The 9,391-nt window shown below is 42.5% G+C and overlaps 1 long non-coding RNA gene across 1 annotated transcript in view; it reads left to right on the plus strand.

Annotated features, from left to right (window-relative positions):
- The window catches only part of LOC122539541, a 35,104-nt gene extending 26,426 nt beyond the window's left edge, over positions 1 to 8,678 (plus strand). Inside the window, exon 4 of the long non-coding RNA XR_006309116.1 lies at positions 8,253 to 8,678. This is a non-coding gene — a long non-coding RNA (uncharacterized LOC122539541). The remainder of the gene's footprint in view (positions 1 to 8,252) is intronic.
- The last annotated feature ends 713 nt before the right edge of the window (positions 8,679 to 9,391 follow it).

The raw sequence follows: 9,391 nt of genomic DNA on the forward strand, positions 1-9,391 counted from the left end.
TACCAGGATGGGGGGCTGGGGCATTGAGTCAGTATACCAGGTTGGGGGAACAACTGCAGGTGTTGGAGTCAAAAACAAAATTAGAAATTGTTGAAAAACCCAGCAGTTTTGGCCGCATTTGTGGAGAGAAATTAGTTATCATTTCAGTCCCGTGATCATCCTTCAGAACTTGCATTTACATTGCATCTTGAATGTCGTGAAACATTCTCTGTCACTTAATCCATTAAACATTACAACAGTCGCATAAAGATGTTGAGGACAAGCAACCAAACACTTGGGCTTTTTAAAAAGCATTTCTCAGGAAGGGAGAGTGGGAGAGATTGAAGGAGGAATTCCAGACTCCAGGCAGCTGAAGGCATGACCACAACTGGTGAAACAAAGGAAGCAGAGGCTGACCAAGAGTTGACAGCTGTAAGTTGATCTTGGTTAGCAGCGTAACACAACTGTAAACAAGTATTCATCCAGCCTTTGTAACTTAATATCCAGCATTCCTTCATTTCTACAGTAGGGGGAGAGGGAAAAGGTTAGTACATAAATACTTCTGTCACTATTAATATCCTTGTCCCTGATCTTTTCCAGCATCATTAATTTTCTCCGTACATCTCTCCCTTATTGTGTTATGTCAAGGGTTTAGAACTGTGAAATACTATGAGCATTTTTAACCCTAAATTTCAAAATATTTGTTTTCGAAAGGAGAAGTGCTACAGAGACAGAATAGCAGCAATGGAAATTGGCAAGCTAAGTGGAAAATTTCACTATGGGACACTTAGGGTTTAACACATAAATGTGTCAGAGATATGTCAGAAAACTCTATCTGCACTGTAGTAATGTTATGATACAATGATTCTAAGACTATGATTCCTTGTGAATACAAAGACAACAAGAGGCTTACAGTCCCCAGCTCAACAGCAAGCCTCCCCTTACAGATTATGTTTCAAACTGCAGACCTATTTTGTGATTTTTCTCTTTGAAGAGTCCACAAAGACAGGGGTTAAAAAGCCAGTTTCAACTCTACTGGAGTGTACCAGTGCGACTGAATGTTCCCGTGTATACCAGCCTGAGGTTGGGTATGGTGTGAAGGTCCCAGTTGAAGACACCTCCCTCACTCTGGCTAGCAGCCAGATGAATGGAAGATCCTCGTTTACTCCAAGTACTGCAAAACAGTTCAAAAAGAAACAATGAGAACAAAAAGACTCTCTGTCACCCCGAATGCTGGAAATCAATCACAATCAAATGGAATCAGAACTACAGAATCTCAAACAATCTGCAAAACACTTACGTTCAGTACTACTTGAACCTCCAATGCTCTGTTCAAGATACGCTTTTCACAAGCAACTCAGAGACTGATCTGTAAACTTCTTTAAACTTCTATCCATTTGGATTCACATCTTATTTCTAATCTGTGTGCTGTTACTACTTTGTCTTGCCTCACTCTTTATTAATTCAATAAAGCCTCCTTTTAAACCATATGTTTCTTGGGTCTGGGAGAATAGTATCCTTAAGGGATTGGATCAGTTTGTAAATTAACCTCATTGTGACTAACTAAGGTGGTGGGTGAATAAAGGCAGTGACCCAGTTCATCTCTTCTCAACTGGGAACTTAATGGTTTGCTGTATCCCAACTGGGGCTCTTCCAGGATCTGGTTGTAACAACCACTCCTCCTTTCTACACATAATTATTCCAACCCAAACCCTGGTGCAAACGGAACTGTCTTTTGCTATTGCTTACCAAATACACTGTACAGATATTTGTGTTCCCACAAGAAGTCTTGCCGAGAGTATGTTTGAGAGTGGCGCAGTGACTAATATGCTTCCCTCTGGAGCAGAGGATTCTGCATCAAATGGAGAGATTACATTAAAGAGGTTTCTTTATGAGATTGCTTCCAGTGATGAGAAGCTTGAGCTATGGGGAATGTTTGGAGATGTTGGGACAGGTCCCTAGATGGAACCATATTCTTCAGTCAACCTCCTGACTGTCCCTCCAACCCATCTTCATTTACCTACCGTGAACACAGCCATACATTGATTTTAGCTGCACTGGTTTTCATTGGTTTTATTCCATACGCAAAGTTTCACACATCCTTGGGAAGTATTTCTAAATCCTGACACCTCCCCTATCATTGGCTCATTAAGCTATCACTGTTCTCACTCTTTTCAAATGGCAAATGTTGATTTTAATTTTTAAAATGTCCTTCTTTAATAAAGAGTCTCTATACGTTATCATATGCATATGCAGAGCAGGCCATTGAATGCAGATTTCTCCAGCTTTCTCATTTCCCCTCCCCCACCTTTTCTCAGTCCCAACCCTCGGACTCAGCACCGCCTTCTTGACCTGCAATCTTCTTCCCGACCTCTCCGCCCCACCTCCTCTCCGGCCTATCACCCTCACCTTAACCTCTTTCCACCTATCGTATTCCCAACGCCCCTCCCCCAAGTCCCTCCTCCCTACCTTTTATCTTAGCCTGCTTGGCACACCCTCCTCATCCCTGAAGAAGGGCTTATGCCTGAAACGTCGATTCTCCTGCTCCTTTGATGCTGCCTGACCTGCTGCGCTTTTCCAGCAACCCATGTTTAAGCTCTGATCTCCAGCATCTGCAGTCCTCACTTTCTCCTAGTTCATTCAACTACGCTGCCTGTTCTGGCTATTTGAAAGGGGCTGTATAGGGTGGCTTGGTGACTCCGTGGTAGTCACTACCTCATAGCACTGGGACTGGGTTCAATTCCACCCCCAGGTACTGTCCATGTGAAGTTTGCACGTTCTCCCCGTGTCCGCATGGGTTTCCTCCAGATGCTCCGTTTCCTCCCACAGTCCAAAGATGTACAGGCTAGTTGTTTGGCGATGCTAAATTGCCCAAAGTATCCAGGGATGTGCAGGTTAGGTGGATCAGTCTTGGGGAAATGGGGTGATATGATGGGGGAGTAGGTCTGTGCAGGTTGCTTTTTGGAGGGATTGTGCAAATGGCCTCTGTCTGCACTGTAGGGATACTAAGTTTAAGCTGTAAGAATTGATCCCAATTCCCTACTTCTTTCTCACAGCTTTGCTGTTATTTTCTCTCTTTTCCAATGTTTATCCAACTCCCTTTTGAAAGTTCTTCTTAAACCTACTTCCCTGCCTATCAGGCAGTGTGTTTCAGATCACAGGAACTGTTTAAGTTAACAACAATTCCCCGCATCTTCCCCATTCCAAGAAACCCAGGAGATTTATTTGTATTGATACAAAGAAGGAACTACTGTAGGCCACTCATACCTTCGAGTCTGCCCTACCATTGAACACGATCATGGCTGATCTGCTTTTAACCCCCAGTCTACATTCCTGTTATTCTCCAATAATCTTACATCCCCTTGATCATCAAGAATCTATCTACCTTGGCCTAAAGTGTTTAAAGATTTTGCACCCACTGCCTTCTGATGAATGGAATTCCAAAGACTCTCAACCTCTGCAAGACAACAATATTTCCCCATTTATGTTCTAAATAGGATGACCCCCCCCCCTTATTTTTAAACTCTGACCCACTAGATTCTCTCAAAAGAGGAAACATCCTTTCATCATCCACCAAAATCCTCCTCCTTATGTATTCCATTCTCTTTGAACCATCTATTTGCTGTCCCCATTACCCTCTGAACTTGGATGATAGATTATTGTGATTCATGGACGAGGACTTTGAAATCCCTCTAAGGTGTAGCTTTCTGCAGTCTTTCCCCATTTCAATAATATTCAGCACCTCTATTCTTCCTGCAAAGTGGATAACCTCACATTATCTTCCATCTGCCAAGCTTTTGCCCCCACACTGAACCTGTTTGTATCCCCCTACAGACTCCTTGTGCCAGTGTTGCGATGTAATCAGTTTAGGGATTGATGAGAGAGAGAGAGAGATCAGGAAAAGTGTCTTTTCATACAAAAGCAGTCGGCTTAACTTCCCTGATAGGAAATAATTATTTGGGATAGTATTATAAATCAAAGGGAAATAGAGTGGGTTGATTAGGAAGAGTCTGCATAGATTTCTAAAGGGGAAATCCTGTTTCATAAGCTCGCTGGAGCTTTTTGAAGAGGTAACAGGAAGGTTCAATGAGGGTAATGCTGTTGATGTGATGTACAGACACTTTTAGAAGGTGGGTTATATGGGGCCACACAACAGACTTGTGAGGAAAGTTATAGCTTATTGAATAAAAGGGACAGTAACAACGCGGATGTAAAATTGGTTGAATGTTTGGAAACGGTGAGGATAGTTTTTCAACCTGAGGAAGGTTTCAAGTTCCCCAGGGGTCAGTATCAGGAATTTTGTCTTTTGTGAAATATATTAGTAATCTGTATCTTGGTTTGCAGGTGGAAATTTCAAAGTTTTAAGATGGTATGAAACTTGAAAACATTGTAACCTATAAGGATGGCAGTACAGAACCCTGAAAGGACACTGACAAATTGGTGGCATTGGGGAGCTAGAGGGCAGATGATGTTCAATACAGAGAAGAACACAGTCAGACAATACAACATGGTGTTTGCAGGAGGAGAGGGATTTGGATTAATATATGATACATCACTGAAGATAGCAATGCAGGTGGAGGGAGCAGAAAGTAAAGTCAACAGTGTCCTCACCTTTACACATAATGTCATAGAGTACAAGAGCAAGGAGGTGAGGTTGAACTTATACAAGACTCTGATTAGATTTATGGCAGGAGACAGAGGGTTGGAAGGTGTTATTTTGGAGTGGAGGTCTGTGACCAGCAGTGTTCCACATGGATCAGTGCTGGGTCCACTTTTATTTGACATCTATATGATTGGATGTGAATGTAGTAAGCATGGTTAGTATGTTTGCAGGTGACACCAAAATTGATGGCATTGTGGACAGTGAAGAAGTTGTTGAAGATTACGAAGTGATCTTGGTCAATTGGGTTAATGTGCTGAGGAGTGGCAGATGGAGTTTAATTTGGATAAGTGTAAGGTATTGTATTTTGGCAAAACAAACAAGAGCAGGACTTGTAGAATTAATGATAGCATCCTGGGTCATGTTGTAGAGCAGGGAGACCTTGGGATTCAGGTACATGCTGTTGGAACTTTGCGTCACAGATAGACATGGTGGTTAAGAAGGTGTATGGCACGCTTGCCTTTAATGCTCAGACCTTTGAGTATAGGAGTTGGGGTGTCATGTTGAGGTTGTACAGAACATTGGTGAGGCCTCTTCTGGAATACTATGTCCATTTCTGGTCTCCCTGTTAATGGAAGGGTATTATTAAACTGGAGAGGGTTCACAAGAGATTTCCCGGGATGTTGTCAGGATTGGAGGGTTTGAGATATAAAAATAGACTGGAAAGACTTGGACTTTTTTCACTGGAGTGTAGGAAGTTGGGGGGGTGACCTAATTTGGGTTTATAAAATCATGAGGGGTAAAGATAAGGTGAATGGCAGGGGTCTTTTCCCCGAGGTAGGGGAATTCAAGACTAGGGGCACATTTTTAAGGTGAGAGGAGAAAGCTTTAAAAAGGACACGAGGGGCAATCTTTTTACACAGAGAGTGGTTCGTGTGCGGATTGAACTGCCAGAGAAAGTGGAAGATGCAGGTACAATGTTTAAAAGACATTTGGATAAGTACATGAATAGAAAAGGTTTGGAGGGGTATGAGACAGGAGTAGGCAGGTGGGACTAAATTAGTTTGGGAATATGGTCAGCGTGGACAGTTTGGACTGAAGGGCCTGTTTCTGTGCTGTGACTTTTGATCTCGGATGGAGTACTGTGTAAAGCTGTGGGCAACATATTGTAAGAAAGATGTGAGCATGGTGGAGACAGAGCAGAAGAGGTTTACAAGGATGGCTGCAGTGTTCAGACACTTCAGTTGTGAGAATAGATTGAAGACGTTTGGCCTGTTCTCCTAAGAGAGGAGAGGCCTAAGATGAGCTCTGATGGAGGCTTTAAAAATAATGAGAAGCCTGGACAGAGCAGATCGGAAGAAGCTGAAAAGATCTTTGGAGAAGGCAATGCTTTGTGCTGGACCGGCTGGGTTTCAGAAAAGTGCAGCTTTAAAGGGAAATTGGATAAAGATTAGAAGCAAAGGAAGATCCCAGTGACATTAAGCATTGGGGACTGAGCTGGATTTCTCTTGAAAAGATAGAGAGATGATGGACTGATGGATTTGTTTATTTCATGCTTTTAATTTTAATTGCTACACCCTTATTCCCTTGAATGTATTAACATTGTATTGTACTGTCCATGTGTGCAGGATGCTTCTGCAACAAATACAGCTCCTGGGTTTCAGATTGGGATACGTGCACAGTTAATTGTATGGTAAATTGGATGGACTCTGCACGGATACATTTTGTTGTGTAATGGTGTACAGATATTTGTTAATTTTCCACTGGCAGGAAGGTCAGTAACCAGACAAGATCGATTCAGACTAATTGCCAAATATGCTAGGCTGTGATGCAGAACGTTTTTTTGCATGGTGAGTTGTGACCTGGAATTCATTGCCTGGAAGGACCTTGGAAAATTTCAAAAGAGAATTGGCAATCAAATTAAAAGAGAAAAGATTTGGATAGCTAGAGGAGTGGATCTGTGTGGCTGGCTCTGACAGAGGGGCTAGCATGTGCTAAATAGGCCAAATGGCCTTCTTTCTGATTGTGTAATTTCAATAGCTTTTGTTGCTGTGTATAATTCTCTAACAGAAACTGGTTGGCATTTTTAATTGTTTGTAATACAGAACCTATAGCTTTATTTCTGTACTTCCAAACCAGTCTAGACCTGGGTGGGTCTTACAGTCCTGAGACACTGTGCACTTCCTGGACCAGCTGTGTACACAAACTCCAGAGTAATTTTGTTTCCCTTAAGATTTGATCTTGACAACCCTAATTTACAGGGAAAACTTTCTTAATTCTCCCCTGGCTTAGATCCAGGAGCAAACACTTCCTTCAATAAAAGGGAGTTTATGTAACGCTGTGAATGTGAGTGTTTGATACTTAGCCAGTTAACTGGGACAATACAGCACAGTTAAATATGGCAGTAGAAAAAATACAAAGGGAAACTTTTAGACCTACAAGGTAATATTATATGTGTACAAGAGAATAAAATGTCTGTTGTGCTATTTTCTGAATACTGTATTCATGTGAAAATAATTATGAGTTCAAATCGACTTTGTTCTTGCAGTATAGGGATTAATAGCCTTTCACAATCCTTTCTCCCAACCTTCCAAAACTAGGCATCATGTGCAACTCTCCCACGTCATCACAATGTAAACCAGCAAGCTCACTACTTTCACAATCACATGTTCATCTTTAATAAAATAAAAACCAATCATGAGATCTTCACGTTAGGTTTTCCAGCCAATGAAAATATCAATGTTCAGAGTGACCAATAGGAAACTGGTGTTGAGATTGTTTTTGCCAAAGTCACCACTTAGGCAGTGACATGTTTCATTACATGTGATCCCAGTAGGTTGGTCAATGTACCTGCTTGAGAAACGGGGAGTTGGCTCACTCTGAATTATGGCCTGCTCACTCAATGCCTCAGATTTACAAGATCGGCCAAACAAGTTTCCAGAGCAAGGACAGACTCAACTGAACAACAAAGAACAGCTTCCCTTTCGATACACACATTCATCTTGTGAAAGAGAAATGATTGAGGGAGGGAGATACTGGATACTGCAGTAATTTATAGTGTGGAGACAGTTACAATGGCATCATGTAGGCTTGATGGGAGGACAGTTTAGAATCTTGAAGAATTAAGACCTATTACCCTGACTCTCTGTCATGCAATCATATGTAGTGAAACATGTCACCGTCTGAATGGTGATTTTGGCAAAACAATCTCAACATCCAGATTCCTATTGGCTGCTCTGTAAATTGATATTTGCATTGGCTGGGAAACTTAATGTGAAGATCTCATGATTAGTTTTTATTTTATTAAAGACAAACAGAGTCCATGAAATGTCCATTGCATCAACGCAACCTGAACCTAGATACTATCCTGCAATAAAGTATCTTCTTATTCGGGAATTGAATGGTCTTCCTGTACCTCCTCAGACCAATCAGGCCTTGCTATGACCAAGTGCCCAATGACCCTAAGCAACTAGGCCCAACATAAAACTGGCTGAACAGTTTCTGCAAGCAAGGTCTGATTGAATACAAACAGTCCAAAGTTACTACCGGCCAAAGGCCAGCAGGGATGATCCCAGACCTCTGATGTGTATTGAAGAATGGGAAGGTCATTAGGATCCGAAATGTATTAAGAGGACTTAGCCTGACCAATCCATTCTGTTTGTGTATTCCCCAGTCTCAGCTGGATCCCTTGGCATCACACATCTTAGAGATGGGTACATCGAGGATGACCTGGCCTAACCCAATTGGGTGCTTACACCCCTACCTTTGTGACCCCATTAGCTGAAGTCAGACAACATTCCAGAAGGGCTTGGAAAGAGTGGGGGTGGAATATGAAGGGACACTTGATGACCATCTCCTCGGCGAAGACTCCGTGTGACAGCCACCTTCGTACAAAGATAACACTGAGTGCCCTGTTGCTGGAGCTCAGTGAATTGGATCAAACAGCCCAATCAAGGTTCACCAGATATGTGCTTCTCAGGTGCTCAGCCTCTTTTGGGACAAGTCACACTAATTTGTGAAAGTGTTATTTTCTTTAACTTGCAAACATTTTAATAAAACTAAATTAGAACAGCAGTCCTTTGTCTCTTACAGTAACTGCACCTGGGTAAATATGTTTAATAAGTAATAAACTATCTAAGTGTCTGCATATAGACAATTGCTTAGGCAACACTGTAGATCTCTAACCTGCCACATCCAGTCATGAATGGAGATGGACAATTAAACAACTTACTGGAGGAGGAGGCTCCACAAATATCCCCATCCTCAGTGATGGGGGAGCCTCTTACAGTAACTGCACCTGGGTAAATATGTTTAATACGTAATAAACTATCTAAGTGTCTGCATATAGACAATTGCTTAGGCAACCCTGTAGATCTCTAACCTGCTACATCCAATCATGAATGGAGATGGACAATTAAACAACTTACTGGAGGAGGAGGCTCCACAAATATCCCCATCCTCAGCGATGGGGGAGCCCAGCACATCAGCGCTAAAGATAAGGCTGGACCATTCGCTGCAATCTTTGGACAGAAATTCTGAGTGGATGATCCATCTCAGCCTCCTCAAGTGGTCCCCAGCATCTCAGCCTCCTCAAGTGGTCCCCAGCATCACAGCCTCCTCAAGTGGTCCCCAGCATCTCAGCCTCCTCAAGTGGTCCCCAGCATTACAGCCTCCTCAAGTGGTCCCCAGCATCTCAGCCTCCTCAAGTGGTCCCCAGCATCACAGCCTCCTCAAGTGGTCCCCTGCATCTCAGCCTCCTCAAGTGGTCCCCAGCATCACAAACACCAGTCTTCAACCAATTCAATACACTCC

The sequence above is a fragment of the Chiloscyllium plagiosum genome, chromosome 32 (genome assembly GCF_004010195.1).
Source record: "Chiloscyllium plagiosum isolate BGI_BamShark_2017 chromosome 32, ASM401019v2, whole genome shotgun sequence".
Classification (NCBI taxonomy): domain Eukaryota; kingdom Metazoa; phylum Chordata; class Chondrichthyes; order Orectolobiformes; family Hemiscylliidae; genus Chiloscyllium; species Chiloscyllium plagiosum.